Here is a 25689-nt window from a genome sequence, read left to right as displayed (position 1 = left end):
TTATTCGGATAGAGGGTTTCGAGACGAAACTCCAGGCGCTTGAATCGCCTGATTCCGATAAACGAGCGAAAAGAAAAACAACAACGAAAATCGGATCAGAAATTGCGATCAGAAAATAACCGTGGAAAAATCCGACGAAAAAGAAAAAGGACGAACGGAATTATTATTTTTTAAAAAATGGCACGGAATTCGAGGTGTGGCAAACCTCGGGCGACGCGCGGCTCCGGCGGATCGGCGGCGGGGCGGCGGCGGCGGCGGCGGGGCTGGGGCTGGGCGCGGCTAGGGTTTCGGGGCGGCTGGGCCTTCGGGTTGGCTTGCCCCGGCTTATAAAGGCCCCGGCCAGGCGGAGTCCTGGCCGAGTACGGCCCATAGTCGGTTCCGTTTTTTTTCGCTCGAAAGAAAAATAAAAAGAAATACTAAATGGACTCCAAAAATCCCGAAATAAATTTTCCCGGGCTTCTAAAATCAAGCCCGACAAAGTGAACATTTATTTGGGCCCTAAATGCAATTTTGAAAAACGCGCATTTTTCCTAATTCAAATAAAAACAACAAAAAAACTCCGAAATAAAACTATTTGATTTTTTCATTAAATCCTCAATATTTCTATATTTTGGGAAAGTCATTTTATTCCCTCTCTCATATTTTTGTAATAGAAATAATTGATGATAAAATAAATAAAATCAAATGATCCTATTCTCAAAATTTGAGAAAAACTCAAATATGAAAATAACAAAATCCCCAACTCTCTCCGTGGGTCCTTGAGTTGCTTAGAATTTTCTAGGATCATAACCCAAAGCAAATAAAATATGATATGCATGATGATCTAATGCATAACATTCCAAATTGAAAATTTGGGATGTTACAAACCTACCCCCCTTAAGATGAATCTCGCCCTCGAGATTCGGGTTGGCTAGAAAATAGGTGAGGGTGGACTTTGAGCAAATCTTCCTCTCGTTCCCAGGTGGCTTCATCCTCCATGTGGTGGCTCCACTGAACCTTGCAAAACTTGATAACTTTGCTGTGAGTAACTCGGCTGGCAAACTCGAGGATCTTAACTGGTTTCTCCTCGTAGGTCAAATCGTTATCCAACTGAATAGTTTCCAAAGGCACTGTGTCTCTCAATGGTATGTCAGCCATCTCCGCGTGACACTTCTTTAACTGAGAAACGTGGAACACATCATGAATTCCTGACAATCCTTCGGGCAATTTCAACTTGTAGGCCACTTCTCCCATACGCTCCACAATTCGATATCGTCCTACAAATCGTGGCGCTAACTTTCCTTTAACTCCAAAACGCTTTGTTCCCCGAAGTGGAGATACTCGAAGATAAGCTCTGTCTCCAACTTCGTAAACTGTCTCCTTGCGTTTAGAATCTGCATAACTCTTCTGTCTGGACTGGGCTACCTTGAGCCTATCGCGAATCAACTTCACTTTCTGTTCAGACTCCTTAATCAAGACAGGTCCAAACAACTGGCGGTCTCCGACTTCGTCCCACGACAGCGGTGTCCTGCACCTCCTTCCGTACAAAGCTTCGGAAGGGGCCATCTTCAAACTAGTTTGGTAACTGTTGTTGTAAGAGAACTCTGCATATGGCAAATTATCGTCCCAACTAGATCCATAATCTAGCGCACAAGCTCTCAGCATATCCTCCAAAATCTGATTGACTCTCTCGGTCTGTCCATCTGTCTGCGGATGAAAAGCTGTACTGAATTCTAGCATGGTTCCCAAAGTTTCGTGCAACTGCTTCCAGAACTTTGAGGTAAACTGTTCCTCTATCTGATACGATACTCCTCGGAACTCCATGTAGACATACTATTCTAGTCATGTATATTTTTGCCAACTTAGCACTGGTATAAGTGGTCTTTACTGGGATGAAATGAGCTACTTTCATCAATCGATCGACTACAACCCAAATCGAGTCATAGCCTGAACGAGTCCTGGGCAATCCCGTGATAAAATCCATGCCTAACTTATCCCACTTCCATTCGGGTATCGGCAATGGTTGTAACAATCCTGCTGGGTTCTGATGCTCTGCCTTTACTCTCTGGCATACATCACAAACTGCTACATACTCTGCTATTCCTTTCTTCATTCCGGTCCACCAGAAAATATCCTTCAAATCCAGATACATCTTGGTATTCCCTGGGTGAATTGAATAGGGTGAATCATGTGCCTCTTGCACAATTAACTTCCTTATCTCCGGGTCATTGGGCACATAGACACGGTCTTCAAACCATAGGGTATCGTGCTCATCCTCACGAAATCCTTTAGCTTTTCCTTCTTTCATTTTCTCCTTTATGGAAGCAATCTCCTTGTTAGTCTTCTGAGCTTCCCTGATTCTGTCCATCAAAGTTGACTGAATTTCCAACGTTGCTACATAGCCTCTTGGAACTATTTCCAAACATAGTTCACGAAGATTTTCTGCTAACTCCTTGGGTATTTCTCCTGTCATTAACGTATTGACATGGCTCTTGCGGCTTAATGCATCAGCTACTACATTAGCCTTCCCGGGATGATAATGCAATTTCATATCATAATCCTTGATGAGCTCCAACCATCTCCTTTGTCTGAGGTTCAACTCCTTCTGTGTGAAAATGTACTTCAAGCTCTTATGATCCGTGTACACCTCACAATGATTCCCGATGAGGAAATGTCTCCATGTCTTCAAGGCATGCACTACGGCTGCTAACTCCAAATCATGCGTAGCGTAATTCAACTCATGGGGCTTCAGTTGTCTTGAGGCATATGAAACAACTCTCCCTTCCTGCATAAGCACTGCTCCAAGTCCTCGACGTGAAGCGTCGCAATACACCTTATAATCCTTGGTCTGACCTGGCAAAATCAACACTGGTGAGGTAACCAAGCGTTTCTTCAACTCCTGGAAACTAGCCTCACACTGCTCAGTCCATTTGAACTTGGTATCTTTCTTCAACAACTCCGTCATAGGCTTCGAAATCTTTGAAAAAAATTCAATAAACCTCCTGTAGTATCCTGCGAGTCCAAGAAAACTCCGTATCTCTCCAACGGTAGTTGGGGCTTCCCACTTGGTCACGGTATCAACTTTAGTGGGATCAACAGCTATACCTTCTCCAGATATAACGTGTCCGAGGAATCCTACTTCCTTCAACCAAAACTCACATTTAATTGATGTTCTCTGAGCTTTCCAAGTACCAAACGCCAATGCTCCTTATGTCCCTCTTCATTCTTTGCATAGACCAGGATATCATCAATGAACACTATGACGAACTTATCCAAAAACTCCATAAACACTTTGTTCATCATGTTCATAAAATAGGCAGGCGCATTAGTCAGACCAAATGACATAACGGTATACTCATACAGCCCATACCTGGTGGTAAAAGCTGTCTTTGGAATATCCTGTTCTCGAATCTTCAACTGGTGGTACCCTGATCGCAAATCGATCTTGGAAAACACTTTAGCTCCTTGCAATCGATCAAACAGATCATTGATCATTGGTAGTGGGTACTTGTTCTTGATTGTTACTTCATTCAATCCTCGATAATCAACAACCATCCTTAACGATCCATCCTTCTTCTCTACTAATAGTACTGGTGATCCCCAAGGTGAAGAACTTGGGCGAATGTAACCTTTATCCAGTAATTCCTTAATCTGTTTCTTAATTTCCACCAAATCCTTTGCTAGCATCCTATATGGTCTCTTTGATATTGGCCCAGTGCCTGGCAATAGCTCAATCAAGAACTCAATATCTCTATCCGGTGGCATGCCTGGCAACTCCTCTGGAAATACATCAGGGAATTCCCTTACCACTGGTACTTCCTCCTGCACAACTCCTGTTAATGAATTTACTTGTGTCTTGTTTGGCGCATGCCGGGATACATACTTGATCCTTCTCCCTTCTGGGGTGGTAAGCAAAATTGACTTACTAGCACAATCGATGTTTCCTCCATACATAGACAGCCAATCCATACCAAGAATCACATCCAGACCTTGGGATTCCAGAATAATTAAATCTGTTGGGAAAACATGTCGTCCTATACTTAATGGCACTTGAAAGCATCCTTGACTGGCCATGTACTCTGCTCCTGGTGAGCTTACTAGCATAGGTGTTTTGAGAACCCTAGTGGGTAAGCTATACTTTTCCACAAATCCCCTTGATATGTATGAATGCGATGCACCAGTATCAAAAAGAACGAGTGCAATAAATGACTTAACCAAAAACTTACCTATTACTGCATCGGGCTGAGCTTCAACCTCCTCCACATTAACGTGGTTCACCTGTCCCCTGTTGAAAGGGTTCGGCTTCTTTCCAGAACTTCCATTGCCGTTTTGGCCTTCAGGACATTCATTGGCATAATGTCCGGTCTTGGAACACTTGAAACAGGTGACTTGACTCAGATCTCTCTTGGCTGGGGTTGATGGGGTGCTGCGGTTCTGGCCATTGCTTCCTCCATTCCCATTACCATTCTTGGTGCCATTGTGATTGTGCGAGCTACCTACTCCATGGGTATGCTGAAAATGTCCTCCCGGTCTAGGGGTAAAACGTGGCTTCTGCTGAGCTCCTGAATTATACTTTCCTTGTCCATACTTCCTCTTGTGGTTCTCAATTTGCTGCTGCTTCCCTTCAATCATAAGAGCATGGTCTACCAACTCCTGGTAGTTGTTGAAGGTGGCTACCATCAACTGCATACTCAACTCATCATTCAGTCCTTCCAGGAACTTCTCCTGCTTAGCTACATCCATAACAACGTCATCTGGGGCATAACGTGCTAGCTTACTAAACTCCTCCACATACTGGCCAACTATCCGTCCTCCTTGGCGCAAGTTACGAAACTCACGCTTCTTCATGGCCATAGCTCCTGCTGAAACATGGGCAGTACGGAAAGCCTACTGAAACTGGTCCCATGTGACAGTGTCGACTGGAAAGGTGGCTGTGAAATTCTCCCACCATGATTCTGCGGGTCCTTCTAACTGATGTGCGGCAAACTTAACCTTCTTCGCATCTGTGCATCCTGCTGTGGTTAACTCCCTAGCTGTCTTGCAGAGCCAATCATATGCTACTATCGGCTCGGTGCTACTGGAAAACACTGGCGGATTCAGCCTAAGAAAACGGGCTAAGTGGTCAACAAGTGGTGGTGGTGGTGGTGGGTTGTTGTTGTTGTTCCCCTGATTCTGATTCTGGACTAGCAACTGCATCAAGGTGTTCTGCTGCTGGATCAACTGGGTGAGCTCCGGCGGAAAGGCAAATCCGTGGTCACGTCTCGGAGGCATCTGAGGGTTTAGAAAAGATGAGATATAAGAATAGAGGGGGTCTAAAGAGAAAACACTACCCATATGCACATGAGGCAAAAGCAAACAATTCACTTCATTCAAACAAACAAAGGCATACAATCGATCTAACTATCGCAAAGTGCTCGGACTACTATATTTACATGGTGGGCTACTACTACTGATGAGGTGGTCTACTAGAAATATTCTATGGTTGTAGACTCCATGATATCTGCTCCTGCTTCATCAACATAGTCATCATCGCTACTATCTGCTTCCGAGTCGGTGCCGTCGATGACGATGTAGTCTTCCGGGCTAATCTCCTTGGGTTCTTCGTCTTCATCTACTGGTGTCAGGCCTCCCATAAATACTGCTAGCTTCATAGTTAGGTCGGCATTCTTCTCCACCAATACTTCAATTTCTTCTTCATAATCTTCGCGTGTAGCCTTGAGTTCTTCCTCCAGTTCCTTGATTCTAGTCTTAGCCTTCTTCAGATCTATCATGTCGGCGCACATCTGATTCTCCTGTCGTCGAATGTGCTGGTTTAACTCCTGGATAAAAGCTGCGATTGATCTATCCTTCATGGTGCTAATCATCTCCCAGTGTTCATCTCGGCGCCCACAAATCTGGTATATAGTATCCTTAAGATCCTTGCTGTAGACTTCTCCAATGCGTCCCATGGCGATGTGAGCTGCCATACTCTTTCCTAGACTCCAAGTTGGTGCATCAAAAGAAAACTCTATGGGCTCAGTGACTGGCATGAACGTCCTTCCTGGAACTTGAACTTGAATCATCCAGCGCTCTTCTTCAGGTAAAGTGGCATTGTAGGTTCCCGTGAAGCTTGGTACTCCTATGTTCAGGTATCTAGTGACTTCCTTCAAGTGGCGTCCAAAGGGTGTATCTTCATCCGGTTGGGTGAACTTGTTCCTTACATCTGCCATCCTAAAGAGTAGAAAAGATGAGAGGTCAGAAGAGAAGAGAGTGAGTAGTGATCTAGGTCTTTAGCTTAGTGGTCGTGTCCTACAGTCAGCGTGTGCTCTGATACCATCTCTGTAGCGACCAGACCTCAAACAGTCTAATCTCTATGCTCCGGTGTCATCCCTGGATCAGTAATGCTGACACCACACAGTACTCGGAGGATTTATAGCAGAGTAGCAATCACACACTTATTACATCGAGTGTCTCAAAAAAGAGAACTTATTACAATAAATATGGCTTAAGGCCATCTAATAATAATAACAGCGGAAGGCTTGGAAGATAAGTGAGTCCATCAACTCCAACAGCATCACTGAGTATAGAACCACGACCTAAAACTCCTTAATCGTCGTCTGAAAAGTCTGCAACATTAACGTTGCAGCCCGAAAACGGGTCAGCACATGGAATATGCTGGCAAGGTAACACATAGAGAGTAATGGAATGCAACAGCAATACTATATGCATATTTGGCTGGTGGAAAGCTCTATGGTTACAGTTTTGCATAAAGCCAATTTTTCCCTACTTTAAAAGGAATAAATTTAATTACTATCATGGTGGTTGTTAAACATTGAGAATGGTTGACAGCATTCTCAATCCCAATTAAGCATCATCATTAACCCAACAACAATAATTTTAGAGTAACATGTTGAGATTCACATGATAATCCAGATACTAGATACTCAAGATGTCCACAACCGGGACACGGCTAATCATGATTAGTTTGTTACACTCTGCAGAGGTTTGCGCACTTTTCCCCACAAGACTCGATCGCCTCCGTTGGATTTCTCGCACTACATGGTGTCTGAGAAACGGATGACCGAGACACAGTCTTTCAGAAGCGCTAGCACCTTACGATGGATAGACCGGTACACCTACTTTCCCCTACATCTGCTAGTCTACCCTGTAAGAGTTCGCATGACTTAATCAACTATGCCAGAGCCCATAATGGCTTGTGGCTACACACGGAAGTTTCTAGTTTGAAAAATCTCATGATCCCTTTGAGCCTGGGTGGCGGTCCAAAAGAAAACAGGCATGTCCTGGAATACCCAGGTGCCTCAATCCACCCAGATGTGTGTTTATGTTGCCACCTTAGATAAACCATTAATTATCAATCTCACATCTGTCATGGATTTCACTCACCAAATCCACGTCTACTAGCATAGCATGGCATAATAAGCAACGTACAAGTAACTCCCAAAGGTTTGATAATAAACAGGTAATAGGTACTACCTCATCTACTTCCCATCCCACAGTTTAATTAGATCCTAATCATGCAATGTGTGAAGATTGATCTAATGCAAAAAACTGGGTTGTAGAAAAGGTATGATCAAAGTGTTACTTGCCTTGCTGATGATCCGTGAAACCTAACGATTCGAAGTAACAGGTGGCACACTCCGGGTACTCTATCGCAGGCAAACAAACAAGCATGCAATAAGTACTCATCTAATGCACAGGTAAAACTCAAATAAGAGATCTAACCAGAAGGTTCAACTTAAGAATTCCGGTTGGCAAAAGGAATCAAATCGAACAAAGCAAAGAAAGTCAAACGGCGAAAGAAAACAACTTCGTTCTAGTAATCTGAACCTAAGTCAAATTTTACAGTAGCAAAAACTTGTTTAAGTTGATTATTCGGATACAGGGTTTCGAGACGAAACTCCAGGCGCTTGAATCGTCTGATTCCAATAAACGAGCAAAAAGAAAAACTACAACGAAAATCGGATCAGAAATCGCGATCAGAAAATAACCGCGGAAAAATCCGACGAAAAAGAAAAATGACGAACGGAATTTTCTTTAAAAAAACGACACGGAATTCGAGGTGCGGCGAACCTCGGGCGACGCGCGGCTCCGGCGGATCGGCGGCGGCGGCGGGGCTGGGGCTGGGCGCGGCTAGGGTTTCGGGGCGGCTGGGCCTTCGGGCTGGCTTGCCCCGGCTTATAAAGGCCCCGGCCTGGCGGAGTCCTGGCCGAGTACGGCCCATAGTCGGTTCCGTTTTTTTTCGCTCGGAAGAAAAATAAAAAGAAATACTAAACGGACTCCAAAAATCCCGAAATAAATTTTCCCGGGCTTCTAAAATCAAGCCAGACAAAGTGAACATTTATTTGGGCCCTAAATGCAATTTTGAAAAACGCGCATTTTTTCTAATTCAAATAAAAACAACAAAAAAACTCCGAAATAAAACTATTTGATTTTTTTATCAAATCCTCAATATTTCTATATTTTGGGAAAGTCATTTTATTCCCTCTCTCATATTTTTGTAATAGAAATAATTGATGATAAAATAAATAAAATCAAATGATCCTATTCTCAAAATTTGAGAAAAACTCAAATATGAAAATAACGAAATCCCCAACTCTCTCCGTGGGTCCTTGAGTTGCTTAGAATTTTCTAGGATCAAAACCCAAAGCAAATAAAATATGATATGCATGATGATCTAATGTATAACATTCCAAATTGAAAATTTGGGATGTTACAGTGCGGTGGGTTTGTCGGCGGCGGTGGAGCGGGGGAGGGTGCGGTGGGTCGTCGGCGGTGGTGGAGCGGGGGAGGGTGCGGTGGGTCGTCGGCGGCAGGGGAGAGGGTGCGGGCGGTCATCGGCGGCGGTGGAGCGGGGGCAGGGTGCGGGGGGTGCTAATGGCGCACCACAGAGACATGTGCCATTAGTAACCCAACATACTAATGGCGCACCACATAGACATGCGCCATAAGTAGTTTTGCAAAAAAGTAAAAAAATAATTTTTATACTAATGGCGCACCGTGGCACAGTGCGCCATTACTAGTTTAAACTAGTAATGGCGCACTATGAAACGGTGCGCCATTAGTAGTTTTGCAAAAAAGTAAAAAAAATATAGTAGTGGCGCACTCTATGGCTGGTGCGCCATTAGTAGTTCTAACTACTAATGGCGCACTCTGCCCGGATGCGCCATTAGTATGTTTGAAAAAATGAAAAAAAACATTTTGTTACTAGTGGCGCACCGTGTGCTTGGTGCGCCATTAGTGTCTTCCACACTAATGGCGCACCAACAGATGGTGCGCCATTAGTATATAGTAATGGCGCACCACATGTCTGGTGCGCCATTAGTGTCAATTCCATCTATAGCCCTTTTCCTAGTAGTGCATTTAGCTAAATACGGATTAGTTAGACTAACTAAGTAATTAGTTTAACTAAATCATTTTAATTAAGTTAATTAATCAATTAATTAATTAATAATATTTTTATATATTATATAATTTTTCACACATTTTTTAAATAAAAGGGGTCAGTGGGGTCCCTTTGGCAGTGGGCCAGCCATGCCTTAGCGGGTGCTGGGCGAAGCGGGGTGGAGCCGGGTGCGTGGGTGCGGGCAAACCCACCTGGGCGATGGGGAGCCCGCCCAGAAGGGCGCGACGGTGCCGGTGGGCGCCGGCCACGGTGGCAACGGTGGCGAGCTGTGCGGCGGCCCGCGGCGGGAGGCGAGGGCAGGGGCGGCGCCGGCACGGGAGGCAGCAGCTGCAGAGGGCATCGGCAGGCGGCGGAGGCCAGCGGGGCGCGACGGTGCTAGGCGGTGGCTGTGGAGGGCCGGCGCGGGGAGAGGAGGTCGGAGGCGGCGTAGGGGCGGAGAAGGCGCGATCCGCGCGGGGCTACGTGGGCGGGGTGGATGCGGCGGTGAGCGGGGCAGAGAGAGGGGCGGCTGGGAGCAGCAAGTGTGGGGCGACGATGTGGGTAGAAGCGGCGCATCACGGCCATGCGCACGAGGGAAGGAAGCAGTAGAAGCAGCCTACAACAGCAGCGATAGCCGCGACGGGCTCCTTCTAGGGCTCGGGCTCCGGTGGCCAGGCGAGGCCTCTGGCGACGCCAGGAGGTGTGCGGACGCGCGACTGGGCAAGCCAGCACGCGGGCCAGCGGGCACGGGCGCGCCAGGACAGGACAAAGGGGCGGCGGAGGCGGTGTAGTAGCAACACTTATGCGTACGCGGACGCTGAGCTTCGGGGCATCCATGGCGAACGGACATCGCGGGGCGGACACTACGAGTACAGATCAAGCCGGAGAAAAGAGGCAACTGGAGGAGGGGCTCACCTCGATCCTGCAGAGGTGCTCAGTGGGCTCAGGGGACGCCCGGAGGTGCCGGAGTCGGTGACGAACGTCGACGGACGCCGACGATGTACATGATGAAGAAGACGATGATGGCGAGCGTACGAGCCGCCCCGGCTTGAGCTGATGCCTGGGACGGACGAAGTCGGACACCGCGGACCTCCTGGATGTCCTCCCGCCCGAAGGCGATGACGGTGGTCGCGACAGTGATGAGGCAGCAGCGAAGGGGATCTGAGGAGGGAAATGAGCGCGTGGGCGAGAGGGAGAGAACGAGGGGAGTGGAGTTGATGAGAGTGGACGAGGGAATCGAGGGGGCGAGGGGGGGTCCTCGTCCCCTCCCGACATTGGCGTCGGCTAGGTGGTTAGGGCGGGACGAGCCCCTGTAGCGACCGAGGCAGAGGAACAAGAAGGGAGGGGAGCGACCGGGAGGTCAAGGTGGGCCCGCTCGGGTGGGTGGTTGACTGGGCGGCCAGTTGGCCGAGGCCCAAGTGCGGTCAGGGGAGTTTTCCTTTTGTCTTTTCTATTTTGCATGTTCTTTTTGGTCCAAAAGACTTTTGTAAAATGTGTAACTTGTCTCAATAATTATTATGTAATATTTAGCACTGCCTCAAGAAGTTGTAGAAGCAGTTGGAAAGCCTTAGAATTTTTATAAATTTAAAAGTGATTTAAAATATTGTTTTGACCCCTTTTTTATTCATTTAAGGGCATTTAAATAATTTATCAAATATGGGTTTCAACATGACTAATATCCAGGGATTATTTACAACACTTTGAACATTTTTTTCATGTTTGAGAAATTTGAATCTTGGACTTTAATTTGAATTTGAGTTTGAACCGGATTGAATCCAAGGGGGATTTAGCAACATTGAAAATGATGACATGGCATCATTAGCAGGGGATTACTGTAGCTTAATTATCCGGGCGTTACAGGCGGGATCCCCTCCGAGATTGGATCTCCCTTTCTATTCTCTTTTGTTTCGTGTCCCTCGGATCTGGCCGAAAACCATTTCTTATATTCCCGGAGATCTATAACTCCGATTGCGCTGAGATTTTAACATGAATTTTTTCCGGATATAAGCTTCCTTGCATCCGGAGAAGAGCTCCAACCAACGTACGAGGTGAGCAGAACCCACCACCGCGTGCTTGGCCCCTGGGGCGCCTTGTGTATGTTGGGGGCTGTGGGTCCCCGTTTGCGTCGGTTCCAAGTCCCAAAAATCACATATATTCCAAAATTCTCCGTAATTTTTTATCACGTTGGATTTCGTTTGATATGGATATTCCGTGAAACAAAAAAACATGCAACAAACAGGAACTGGCACTGGGCATTAGATCAATAGGTTAGTCTAATAAATCGTATAAAATTGCTAAAAATATGTGAAAGTTGTATAATATTGGCATGAAAGAATCAAAAATTATAGATACGTATCAAGCTCCATCTCGTCTAAAACCCTAGTTCATCTCTTGTATTCAATCTATGTCTCAAAACCTCAGATTGGTACCTGCGGGTTGCTAGTAGTGTTGATTACATCTCGTAATCGATGCTAGTTTGTTTATTTGGTGGAAGATTATATATTCAGATCCTTGATGATATTCAATAGCCCTCTAATCTTGAACATGAGCATGCTTTGTGAGTAGTTACTTTTCTTCTTGGGGACATGGGAGAAGTCTGGTCATAAGTAATCATGTGAATTTGGTATTCGTTCAATATTTTTGATGATATGTATGTTGTCATTCCTTTACTGGTGTTATGTGAATGTTGAGTACATGACACTTCACCATAATTGGGCCTAATGGAAGGCATTGTGGAGTAGTAATTAGACGATGGGTTGCTAGAGTGACAGAAGCTTAAACCCTAGTTTATGCGCTATTACATAAGGGGTTTATTTGACTAGATGAATTCCCATGTGTCCTCGAGAACGCTTTTCTTATTATAAGAGAACGTTCCGGCATGTCCTTTGCTAAAAAAAGGATTGGGCTACCTTTGTTACTATTGCTACTTGTTCCTTATTACAAATTACCTTGCTACCAAACTATCTATTATCGATAATTTCAATGCTTGGAAAATATACCTTACTGAAAACCGCTTGTCATTTCCTTCTGCTCCTCATTTGGTTCGACACTCTTACTTATTGAAAGGACTATGATTGATCCCCTATACTTGTGGGTCATCAGGTGATATGGCTCCAATGTATCTATAATTTTGGATTGTTCCATGCTATTATATTATCAATCTTGGATGTTTTATATGCATTATTATGCTATTTTATAGTCCATCCGTTCCTAAATATAGGGTGTGTAGTTTTTGGCACGTAAATTAAAGAATGCACATGGAGGAAAAAATTCACAAGTTTTGGGCGGGATTACATCTTACTATTTGACTTGAGAAAATATAGGAGCTTGCCTGATATAAGGAAATGTAATCAGATCCCTAAAGAATTTGTCCAAACGAGTGATGCAACATAATACACCTTATATTTCGGATTTTTCTCAAAAATCTATACACCTTATATCAAGGAATGGAGCAAGTATCATTTTTGGGACTAACCTATTAAAGTAGTGCCCAGTGCCGGTTGCTATTTTTTGTTGTCTTTGTCTTTATAGAAAATCAATACCAAATGGAGTCCAAATGAAACAAAACTTTTTGGCGGTTTTTCTTGGACCACAAGACACCCTGGAAGCTTCGGGATGAGGCTAGAAGGGCCACGAGGAGCCGACAAGCTCAAGGGGCGCGCCCTAGGGAGGTGCCCTCCAAGCTTGTGGGCCCCTTGTGGCTCCTCTAACCCTAATTCTTCTTCTATAAATACCCAAATATTCCCCGTAGACTAGAGGGCACACCAAAAATACTTACATGCCCGCAAGTTTATGTCTTCGTGAGATCCCATCTAGGGACCTTTTCAGGTACTCCGCCGGGGATTCGATCACGGAGGGCTTCTACATCAACCTTGCTGCCCTTTGGATGATGTGTGAGTAGTTTACCACAGACCTACGAGTCCATAGCTAGTAGCTAGATGGCCTTTTGTCTCTCTTTGATCTTCAATAGAATGTTCTCCTCGATGTTCTTGGAGATCTATTCGATATAATCTTCTTTTATGGTGTGTTTGTTGAGATCCGATGAATTGTGGGTTTATGATTAGATTATCTATGAATATTATTTGAGTCTTCTCTGAACTCTTTTATGCATGATTTATATAGCTTTGTATTTCTCTTTGATCTATTGATTCGATTTGGCCAACTAGATTGATTTTTCTTGCAACGGGAGAGGTGCTTTGTAATGGGTTCAATCTTGCGGTGCTCAATCCTAGTGAAAAAAGGGACATGACATGTATTTGTATTGTTGCCATTAAGGATAAAAGATGGTTTTTTTCATATTTATTGGATCTATCCCTCTACATTATGTCATCTTGTGTAAGGCGTTACTCCGTTTTTGTTAACTTAATACACTAGATGCATGCTGGATAGCGGTCGATGTGTGGAGTAATAGTAGTAGACGCATGCAAGAGTCGGTCTACTTGTCCTGGACGTGATGCCTATATACATGATCATTGCCTTGGATATTGTAATAACTATGCACTTTTATATCAATTTCTCAACAGTACTTTGTTTACCCACCGCATGCTTTCTTTCAAGAGAGAAGCCTCTAGTGAAAACTATGGCCACCGAGTATATCTTTATCATATTATTTTCAGATCTACAAATTCAAAAACCCAAAAATACCTTGCTTCAATTTATTTACTTTTATTTCATTTCACACTTTTATTTATCTTTTACATCTATCACTATAAGATCCCATCCTTGCAAGCAACCGTGAAGGGGTTGACAACCCCTTTATCGCATTGGGTGCAAGTATTTGTTTGTTTGTGCAGGTGCAATTAATGGAGACTTGTGTGTTCCTCCTATTGGATTGATATCTTGGTTCTTAACTGAGGGAAATACTTATCTCTACTTTACCCCATCACCATTTCTTCTTCAAGGGAAAAACCAACGCAAGCTCAAGAAGTAGCAGGAAGAATTTCTAGCGCCGTTTCCTGGGAGGATCTACATAAAGCCTACCAAGTACCTATCATAAACTTTCATCTCTTGCATTTAATTCTCCATTTGCCTCTCGTTTTCTCTCCCCCACTTCTAAAACATTTTCAGAAAAATACAAAAATATTTTCCTTTTTATTCACCTTCTTTCCATTTGCCTTTTGTTTGCTTTTTGTTCGCTTGCCTTGAAACTTTAATCATGAGTGATTTTGGTATGGCAGATACAGATGATGGTAGGACTCCTAAAATTGTAAGTTTTTCTAATCTTGGTGCTAAAAATTTTGTGTTGGGACAAGGGAATGTCATACGGAAAGATGTCATCCAAGAATTCTTTAATTGCGTTGGTACTCTAGCTTGTGATGATGTCCTGATACTTAAAAGAACCAAGACTTATGCCTATGCCATTTCCACACTTGTTCTTAAACTTGAGAGCAAATTTATTCGCACTCATCCTACTTTACAAATATTATTTTATGAGTTGCCAGTTATAAAAAATCCTACGGCTAAAAGGATAGCTACCCTTGTCCTCATGAACGCATTTGATCACATAGTGCGGGAAGCTAGGGAGATCTTTGATTTTTATGGTATGAACCATGAAAATCCGGTAATAGATGAGATCCTTTATAATAGAGATTATATGTTAAGGCATTTGTTTCGCAATAATCACATTTTTGATGAAAATATTAAAAAAGGAAGTCCCTCCTTTAAGTATGATTCAACAAGTTTTCAATGATGTTAACCAATATTACTCTTGGATTGTAGCTGGAAATCAAAAAGGGTATGTAGATGAGCAACTTGCTAATGCTAAAATTTCTATGGATGATTCATTTTATGTTATGTTTAAAAAACCTCCGGATGAAAATAAGCCTAAGGAAAAAGAGAAGAAAGATGACAATACTTAGATCTATGCAATATGCCTAGCTAAGGGCGTAAAACGATAGCGCTAGTTGGGAGGCAACCCAATAGTTTTCTTTTAATTTTTTGTTTTCCCTTCTGTTTTCAATAAATATGCAATTATGATACTGTTATGATTGTGTTTTAGTATTTTAATTAGTGTTTGTGGCAAGTGAATCCTTTAGGATGGTCTTGGGTGATAGTTGATTTGATTTTGCTGAAAAATAGAAACTTTTGCACTCAGTTTCTTGAATTTTTTTAATTCACAGAAACGTGCTTTTGATCTAATTTTTTACACAAGATTGATATACAAATTTCCTACAATTCCAGATTACTACGAACTGTTCTGTTTTTGATAGATTCTATTTTATGTGTTATTTGCTTATTTTTATGAATCTATGGGTTGTATCATGGGGTATGAACCATGGTGAAGTTAGAATATATTAGATACAATGCCAATATGAAATTAGAATGAGTTTACAACAGTACCTAAAAGTGGTGGTTTGCTTTGTTATACTAACGGATCTCATGAGTTTTCTTTTGAGTTTTGTGTTGTTAAGTTTTCAAGTTTTGGGTGAAGTTTCGATGGGCTAAGGAATAGGGAGTGGCAAGAGCCTAAGCTTGGGGATGCCCAAGGCACCCTAAGGTAATATTCAAGGATAGCCAAGCATCTAAGCTCGGGGATGCCCCGGATGGCATCCCCTCTTTTGTCTACCATCAATCGGTAAAATTACTTCAGGCTATATTTTTATTCACCACATGATATGTGTTTCGCTTGGAGCGTCATGTGTTATATGGATCTTTGCTTTATTTGATTTTTAGTTTTACACAATGATACATCCATTTTGCATCATGCTTTCCTACTGGTATTCATAGTGTTTTTATCCATTATAATAATTTATGGAGTAATTCTAATGCCTTTTCTCTCATAATATGCAAGATTTACACAATGAGGGAGAATACCGGTAGCTGGAATTCTGGACCTGAAAAAGCTACATCATAGATACCTATTCTACACATCTCCAAATGAGTTGAAGTTTTACGGATAATTATTTTGGAATATATAAAAAATATTGGAGAAATGAACTACCAGAGGGGGTCACCCAGGGGCCCACAAGGCTCCAGGGCGCGCCTCGCCCCTCTAGAGCGCCCTGGTGGGTAGTGGGGGCCCTGGCCCACCTCCGGTGCCCATCTTATGGTACATAAGGTCTTTTGACCTAGCAAAAATAATGAGATAACTTTCGGGATGGAGCACCGACGTCTCGAGGTGGAACTTGGGTAGGAGCACTTTTGCCCTCCAACGAAGCGATTCCACCGGGGAATTCCCTTCTGGGGGGGGGATCGAATCCATCGTCATCACCAACAACCCTCTCATCGTTGGGAGGCCAATATTCATCAACATCTTCAATAGCACCATATCATCTCAAACACTAGTTCATCTCTTGTGTTCAATCTTTGTATCAAAACTCAGTTTGGTACCTGTGGGTGACTAGTAGTGCTGATTACATCTTGTAGTTGATGCTAGCCGGTTTATTTGGTGGAAGATTAAATGTTTAGATCAATTATGATATTTATTACTCCTCTGATCTTGAGCATGAATATGTTGTGTGAGTAGTTACTTTTGTTCTTGAGGACACGAGAGAAGTTACATTGCAAGTAATCATGTGAACTTGATATTCGTTCGTTATTTTGATGGTATGTTTGTTGTGATTCCTTGAGTGGTGTTAGGTGAACGTCTACTACATGAAACTTCACCATCTTTGGGCCTAAGGAAATGAATTGTGGAGTAGTTATTAGATGATGGGTTGCTATAGTGACACAAGCTTAAACCCTAGTTTATGCACTATTCTGTAAGGTGCTGATTTGGATCCATATGTTCAATGCTATGGTTAGATTTTATCTTAATTCTTCTTTCGTAGTTAATCATAATTGGGAGGCTTGTTCAAGTAAGAACAACACCCAAGCACTGGTCCACCCACACATCGAATTATCAAACTAGCGAACGCAAATCGAACCAACATGATGAAAGTGACTAGATGAAATCCCATGTGTCCTCAAGAAAATTTTAATTATTATAAGAGACCGTTCCAGCATGTCCTTTGCCACAAAAGGATTGGGCTACCTTGCTGCACTTTTTTTACCGTTACAAATTATTTTGCTATCAAACTACCTGTTACCGACAATTTCAGTGCGTGCAGAAAATACCATGCTGAAACCGCTTATCATTTCCACCTACTCCTCGTTGGGTTCGAGACTCTTACTTATTGAAAGGACTACGATTGGTCCCCTATACTTGCGGGTCATCAAGACTATTTTCTGGTGCCGTTGCCGGGGAGTGAAGTGCTCTTGGTAAGTGGAAATTGGTAAGGAAAAATTTATATTACGTGCTGAAATTTACTGTTACTTATCACCATAGAAAACAATCCTTTGAGGGGTTTGTTCAGGGTATCTTCACCTCGACCGGAAACACAAAGAGTTTCCCCTCAACCTACTGCACCTATGAAAATATTTGTTAAGAAATTCCATCATGTATGATTAGAAACTACTAGCTAAGCCTTATGTAGGAGATGGAACACTACATGCTGATATGCATCTAATCTATGTGGATTATTTAACCTTGCAGGTTTACCGGGAGATGAAGTTAAGAAGAAGGTTTTCCATTTATCTTTGAAGGGAAGAGCATTGACATGGTATAGGCTATGTGATGATATTGGAGATTGGAATTGGAATCGATTCAAATTTGAATTTCACCAAAAAAATTATCCTATGCATCTAGTTTGTCGTGATTGGAATTATATATATAATTTTTGTCCTCGTGAAGGAGAAAGTATCGCTCTAGCTTGGGGGAGGCTTAAAGAAATGTTATATTCATGCCCAAATCATGAGTTCCCGAGAGAAATTACTATATAGAATTTTTATGCTCGACTTTCTCGTATGACCAATCCATGCTCGATACTTCTTGTACTGGTTCTTTTATGAAGAAGACTATTGAATTCAGGTGGGATCTTTCGGAAAGAATTAAACGCAACTCTGAAGATTGGGAACTCGATGAAGGTAAAGAGTCAGGTATAAAGCTCGAGTTTTATGGTGTTAAATCTTTTATGAATACCGATGCTTTCCACAAGTTTAGCGCTAAGTATGGACTTGACTCTGAGATAGTAGCCTCTTTTTGTGAATCATTTTCTACTCATGTTGATCTCCCTAAGGAGAAGTGGTTTAAATATCACCCCCTATTAAAGAAGAGACTAAAGAACAAGCTATAGTTAAAAATGAAACCATCATTTATAATGTTGACCCAGTTGTGCCTACTTCTTATATTGAAAAACCACATTTCCCTGTTAGGATAAAGGAACATGCTAAGGTTTCAACCGTGGTTAACAAAAGTAATATTAGAGAACCTAGACCCTCTGAACAAATTAAAGTAGAACCTAGTATTGCTATGGTTAAACATCTCTTGGTTGATAATATTGATGGGCATGTTATATATTTTTCTGATGAAGCTACTAGAATTACCAAACCAGATACTAAAGATAAAAATAGACCGGTTGTTGGCATGCCTGTTATCTCAGTTAACATAGGAGATCATTGTTATTATGGCTTATGTGATATTGGTGCTAGTGTTAGTGTTATTCGTTATACTCTTTACCAAGAAATTATGAATGATATAGCACCTGCTGAAATAGAAGATATTGATGTCACTATTATACTTGCTAATAGGGATACTATCACACCACTTCAGATTGTTAGAGATGTTGAAGTATTGTGTGGAAAGATAAAATACCCTACTGATTTTCTAGTGCTTGGTTGCCCACAAGATGACTTTTGTCCCATTATCTTTGCTAGACCTTTCTTGAACATTGTTAATGCTAAGATAGATTGCAAGAAAGAAAACATCAGTGTTAATTTTGGTGATGTGTCTCACGAGTTTAATTTCTCTAAGTTTTGTAGGCAACCTTGTAATAAAGAATTTCCTAATAAGGATGAAATAATTGGTCTTGCTTCTATTTTTGTACCACCTACTCATCCACTAGAACAATATTTGCTTGACCATGAAAATGATATGCACTTGCATGAAAGAAATGAAATAGATAGGATGTTCTTTGAACAACAACCTATCCTTAAGCATAATTAGCATGTTGAAACTCTAGGAGGTCCTCCTCCACCTAAGGGTGATCCTGTGTTTGAATTGAAACGATTCTTGAAACATGCTTATCTAGATGAAAAGAAGATATATCCTGTTATTATTAGTGCTAACCTTACAGAGCATGAAGAGAAAAGATTATTAAGAACTCTGAGGAAGAACGAAGCTGCTACTGGATATACTCTTGATGATATTAAGGGCATTATTCCCACTCTCTGTCAGCACAAGATTAATATGGAACCTAATGCAAAACCAGTTGTTCATCATCAACAACGATTAAATCCCAAGATGAAAGAAGTGGTTAGAACTAAAATTCTAAAGCTTCTGGAAAATACGTATAATTTACCCCGTAGCTGATAGTAGATGGGTAAGTCCTGTTTATTGTGTCCCTAGAAAGGGAGGTATAACTGTTGTTCCTAATGATAAAAATGAACTTATCCCACAAAGAATTGTGGCTGGCTATAGAATGGCAATTAGTTTTAGAAAATTAAACAAGGCTACTAGAAAAAATCATTACCCTCTGCCTTTTATCGATCAAATGTTAGAAAGACTATCTAAGCACACACACTTTTGCTTTCTTGATGGATACTCTGGTTTCTCTCAAATACATGTATCACAACCCGATCAAGATAAAACCACCATTACTTGTCCCTTTAGAACTTATGCTTATAGACGTATGCCTTTTGGTTTATGTAATGCACCTGCTATCTTTCAAAGATGTATGCCTACTATATTCTCTAACTTATGTGAAAAGATTGTTGAGGTTTTCATGGATGATTTCTCTGTTTACAGAACTTCTTTTGATGATTGCTTAAGCAACCTTGACCGAGTTTTATAGAGATGTGAGCAAACTAATCTTGTCTTTAATTGGGAGAAGTGTCATTTTATGGTGAATTAAGGTATTGTCTTAGGGCACAAAATTTCTGAGTGACGTATTGCGGTGGATAAATCTAAACTGGATGCAATTGATAAAACATAGTGTCCCAAAGAAATCAAAGGTATTAGAAGTTTCCTTGGTCAAGCTGGTTTCTATAGGAGGTTTATTAAAGAATTCTCTAAAATTTCTAGGCCTCTTACTAATCTTTTACAAAAGGATGTTCCATTTGGTTTTGATGATGATTGTGTAGAAGCCTTTGAAACACTTAAGAAAGCCTTAACTTCTGCACCTATTGTTCAACCACCTTATTGGAACCTGCCTTTTCAAATTATGTGTGATACTAGTGATTATGTTGTTGGTGCTGTTCTAGGACAAAGAGTTGATAAGAAATTAAATGTTATCCATTATGCTAGCGAAAATCTAGACAATGCCCAAAGAAATTGTGCTACTACTGAAATGGAATTTTTACCAGTTGTGTTTGCTTGTGCTAAATTCAGATTTTACATAGTTGAATCTAAATTAATTATTCACATTGATCACGCTGCTATTAAATACCTTATGGAAAAATATTCTATGCCTAGACTCATTAGGTGGGTTCTATTGCTGCAAGAATTTGACTTACACGTCACTCATAGGAAAGGAGCTGAGAACTCCGTAGCTGATAACTTCTCTAGGTTAGAAAATATCCTTGATGACCCACTACCTTTTGCTGATAGTTTCCCTGATAAACAACTAGCTGTCATAAATGCTTCTCATAATACTCCTTGGTATGCTGACTATGCTAATTATATTGTTGCTAAATTTATACCACCTAGTTTCACATACCAACAAAAGAAAAATGTCTTCTATGATTTAAGACATTACTTTTGGGATCACCCACATCTTTATAAGGAGGGAGCAGATGGTATTATTAGATGTTGTATCCCCGAGCATGAACAGGAACAATTCCTACGGAAATGTCACTCCGAAGCCTATGGAGGGCATCATGCGGGAGATAGAACTGCACATAAGGTATTACAATCTGGTTTTTATTGGCCTACTCTTTTCAAAGATGCCCATAAGTTTGTCTTGTCCTATGATGAATGCCAAAGAATTGGTAATATTGGTAGACGTCAGGAAATACCTATGAATTATTCTCTTGTTATTGAACCACTTGATGTTTGGGGCTTTGAGTATATGGGTATACACATATTTTGGTTGATGTTCATTATGTCACTAAGTGGGTAGAAGTTATTCCAACTAATAGTGATGATCATAACACACCCATTAAAATGCTTAAAGAAGTTATTTTCCCTAGGTTTGGAGTCACTAGATATTTAGTGAATGACGGTGGTTCACATTTTATTCATGGTGCTTTCCGTAAACTACTTGCTAAATATGATGTCAACCATAGAATTACATCTCCTTACCACCCTCAATCTAGTGGACAATTTGAACTTACCAACAAAAAATAAAGTTAATATTACAAAAAACTGTCAATAGGTCCTGAAAGAATTGGTCTAAGAAATTAGATGATCCACTTTGGGCCTATAGAACAGCTTATAAAAATCATATGGGTATGTCTCCATATAAAATGGTTTATGGAAAAGCTTGTCATTTTCCTCTTGAGTTAGAACATAAAGAATATTGGGCAATTAAAGAACTAAATTATGACTTCAAACTTGCCGGTGAAAAGAGGTTATTTGATATTACCTCACTAGATGAATGGAGAACCCAAGCCTATGAAAATGCCAAGCTATTCAAAGAAAAAGTTAAGAGATGGAATGATAAAAGAATCCAAAAGAGGGAATTCAGAGTTGGTGAATATGTTATATTGTAAAGTTCCCGTTTTAGTTTTTTTGCAGGTAAACTTCTCTCCAAATGGGAAGGGCCATATATCATCGAAGAAGTTTATTGTTCTGGACATATTAGGCACTAGCTTGAAGGTGGTCAATGGACAAAGAATTAAGCACTGTATTTTAGGTACACCTATTAATGTTGAAACTAATATTATTCAAACCAAGACACCAGACTCCTTTATGTATTCTAGTGATGCCGAGGATGTTGTTATTGATCCGTGCATACTATGTTGTTGTTCTTGCCATGTCTATCTTCTATGATATGTATTATTGATGGGTGTATGCTTGGTTTGTCATGCCATGCTCTGTAGTGAGTGCATCGAGCTCGTGAACATGCCTACTCGTTAACAGATTTGCATGCTCCAGTTTTTCACTAAGTCTGTAATCTGATTATGTTTTTGCCATGTTCGCATGCTTGAAATTGTATTTTCTGATCCATTTTGGCTCAAGGTCACTAAGGGACTTTTGTAAAGTTCCTGTAGCATAGAGTTTTCATGCTCCAAAGTGTGCTATTTGATGTTAAATTCCAGACATGTGTTAATTTCACCAAGTCTGAAACCTGTTATCGTTTGTATTTTTGCCATGCTTGTTTGAACCTGTTAATGGATGAATTGGTCGTAGCTCAGTGTTCATCTTTTGTCAAGCATCATGAGTGGATCTCTTCCATGTATTTTGTTGTCATATTTGAGTGCTGTAGCATAATTATCTTGATGCATTTAGATGGCTACTTGCTGATTATCGCAGACCGGTGCCATATTTGTTTTGCTTGCCATTTCCAAACCGTGCATCCGATTCCGGTGATCTTTATATCGATTTCAACCGAAATCACCTCACCTTTCCAATGGCACTCTTGGAATAACAAGTTGAGGCCATGTTCAATCATTCCTTATCAATTCTTGCATATGCATCACATATCGCATCCCGCATAGCATACCATGTTTGCATCATGTTGTTCGAGCATTGCACGTGGTTGATTGTGTTCCTTTTGCTTGTTTGTCTTGTTTGGGTAGAGCCGGGAGATGAGTTCGCTACCGAGGAGCCCGTTTAGTTTGCTTACGAGGATCAAGTCATCTCTGACAACTTTGCAGGCAAGATGATCGTACCCTCGAAATCACTTCTATCTTTGCTTGCTAGATGCTCGCTCTTTTGCTATGCCTATGCTACGATACCTACCACTTGATTTCATGCCTCCCAAGTTTCCATGTCAAACCTATAATCCACCATGTCCTAGCAAACCGTTGATTGTCTATGTTACCGCTTTGCTCAGCCCGTCTTATAGCGTTGCTAGTTGCAGGTGAAGATTGGAGACCGTTCCTTGTTGGAACATTGTTTATTGTTGGGATATCACCATATTACCTTGTTTATCTTAATGCACCTATATATTTGGTAAAGGGTGGAAGGCTTGGCCTTTTGCCTAGTGTTTTGTTCCACTCTTGCCGCCCTAGTTTCCGTCATATCGGTGTTATGTTCCCAGATTTTTGCGTTCCTTACGCGGTTGGGTGATAATGGGAACCCCTTGATAGTTCGCCTTGAATAAAACTCCTCTAGCAATGCCCAACCTTGGTTTTACTATTTGCCACCTAGCCTCTTTTTCCCTTGGGTTTCCGGAGCCCAAGGGTCATCTTTATTTAACCCCCCCCCCTCCCGGGGGCCAGTGCTCCTCTGAGTGTTGGTCCAAACTAGAGCCCTTTGCAGCGCCACCTCGGGGGAACTCGAGGGCTGGTTTTAGTTGTATGGATTTCTTATCCAAGTGTGCCCTGAGAACAAGATATGTGCAGCTCCTATCGGGATTTGTCGGCACATTCGGGCGGTGTTGCTGGACTTGTTTTACCATTGTCGAAGATGTTTTATAGAACCGGGATACCGAGTCTGATCGGAATGTCTCAGGAGAAGGAATATCCTTCGTTGACCGTGAGAGCTTGTGATGGGCTAAGTTGGGACTCCCCTGCAGGGACTTGAACTTTGGAAAGCCGTGCCTGCGGTTATGGGCAGATGGGAATTTGTTAATGTCCGGTTGTAGATAACATGAAACTTAACTTAATTAAAATGAATCAATCACGTGTGTTACCGTGATGGTCTCTTCTCGGCGGAGTCCGGGAAGTGAACACGGTGTTGGAGTAATGTTTGACGTAGGTTGTTATAGGATCACTTCTTGATCATAGTTCTTCGTTCGTGCTTTGCCTTCTCTTCTCGCTCTCTTTTGCGAATAGGTTAGCCACCATATATGCTAGTCGCTTGTTGCAGCTCCACCTATTACCTTGCCTTACCTATAAGCTTAAATAGTCTTGATTGCGAGGGCGCGAGATTGCTGAGTCCCCATGACTCATAGATTACTTCCAAACCAGATGCAGGGACCGTTGATACCGTTCCAGATGATGTGCTTGAGCTCAAGTGGGAGTTCGACGAAGACTCTCGCCGTTACTATGTGTCTTTCCCTGATGATCAGTAGTGGTGCCCAGTTGGGGCGATCGGGACCGTGTCGCATGTTGGGGTTGATCTTTTAATTTGGTACCGTAGTCGGACCATGAGTGAATTGGATGATTGTAATGTTATTCATGTATTTGTGTGACGTGGCGAGTGTAAGCCAACTATGTATCCTTTACTCCTTTTATCTATATTACATGGGTTGTTGTGAAGATTACCTTACTTGCGACATTGCTTTCAATGCGGTTATGCCTCTAAGTCGTGCTTCGACACGTAGGAGATATAGCCGCATCGAGGGCGTTACAAGTTGGTAATCAGAGCCTTCCCCGACCTTAGGAGCCCCCCTACTTGATCGAATAGCTGGCGTTGTTGAGTCTAGAAAAATGTTTTGAGTCATTTAGGACTATATATATCGGAGAGTTAGGAATTCTTTTTACTCCCCAGTCCCTTCATCGCTCTGGTAAGGCATCCTGACATAGAGTTTTGACTTTTCTCTTCTCAAATTTCACTAAAAAAATTTAGGATCACGCGGGTATCTTGGAATCGTTCCGATCGATTTGTGACGAGAACATTGTTCTTGGTGCCTCCTGTCATTTAGGGGTTGCGGCAGTGTCCCGGGGAGTTGAGCTCCGAGGTGTTGTCGTCACAATTTTATCGTTGCAGTTCTGGAATACCTGAGTTTAGGTTCGCCGACATCGAAAATCTCTTTTATGCAGTTGTTGGTGAGATAACCTCGACGCCACCCAGTACTGGGGCGGGAGTTTGGGAGTATTGCCATAACTTGTATAACGGATGCTTTTCGAAGGTTGAGCTAGACGATTTCCGAAGTTTTTCTCGGTTATGTGTTGAAGGATGGATACAGCTGGATGTAGGATTTGCTAGATTTGGGTGAGATATTATGCTTCCCCTGTATCCCCAACACCTGATTGCATAACCGGAAAGGTTCGGGAGTTTCATAGGTGGGAATTCTTGTAGCTCTAGTTCTTCTTCCACGGATATTTGGTTTGAGATTGGGTGATCCTTACTGAGTATTCGTTCTTGTTCCGTACCTTGGTGTTGTTTTTTCTTCTATCTCAATTCTAAGTGGCTTCTCAATTTATGGATATGTGACCATTTCAATTGGAATGCATTCATTCATTTTTTCGGATGTGAAGACTATATGTTGCTATTTCAACCCGTTTGATTCAGCTTCAATATT

This window comes from Triticum urartu, chromosome 3 (genome assembly GCF_003073215.2).
Source record: "Triticum urartu cultivar G1812 chromosome 3, Tu2.1, whole genome shotgun sequence".
In the NCBI taxonomy this organism is placed as follows: Eukaryota; Viridiplantae; Streptophyta; class Magnoliopsida; order Poales; family Poaceae; genus Triticum; species Triticum urartu.
This window is presented reverse-complemented; position numbering follows the sequence as displayed.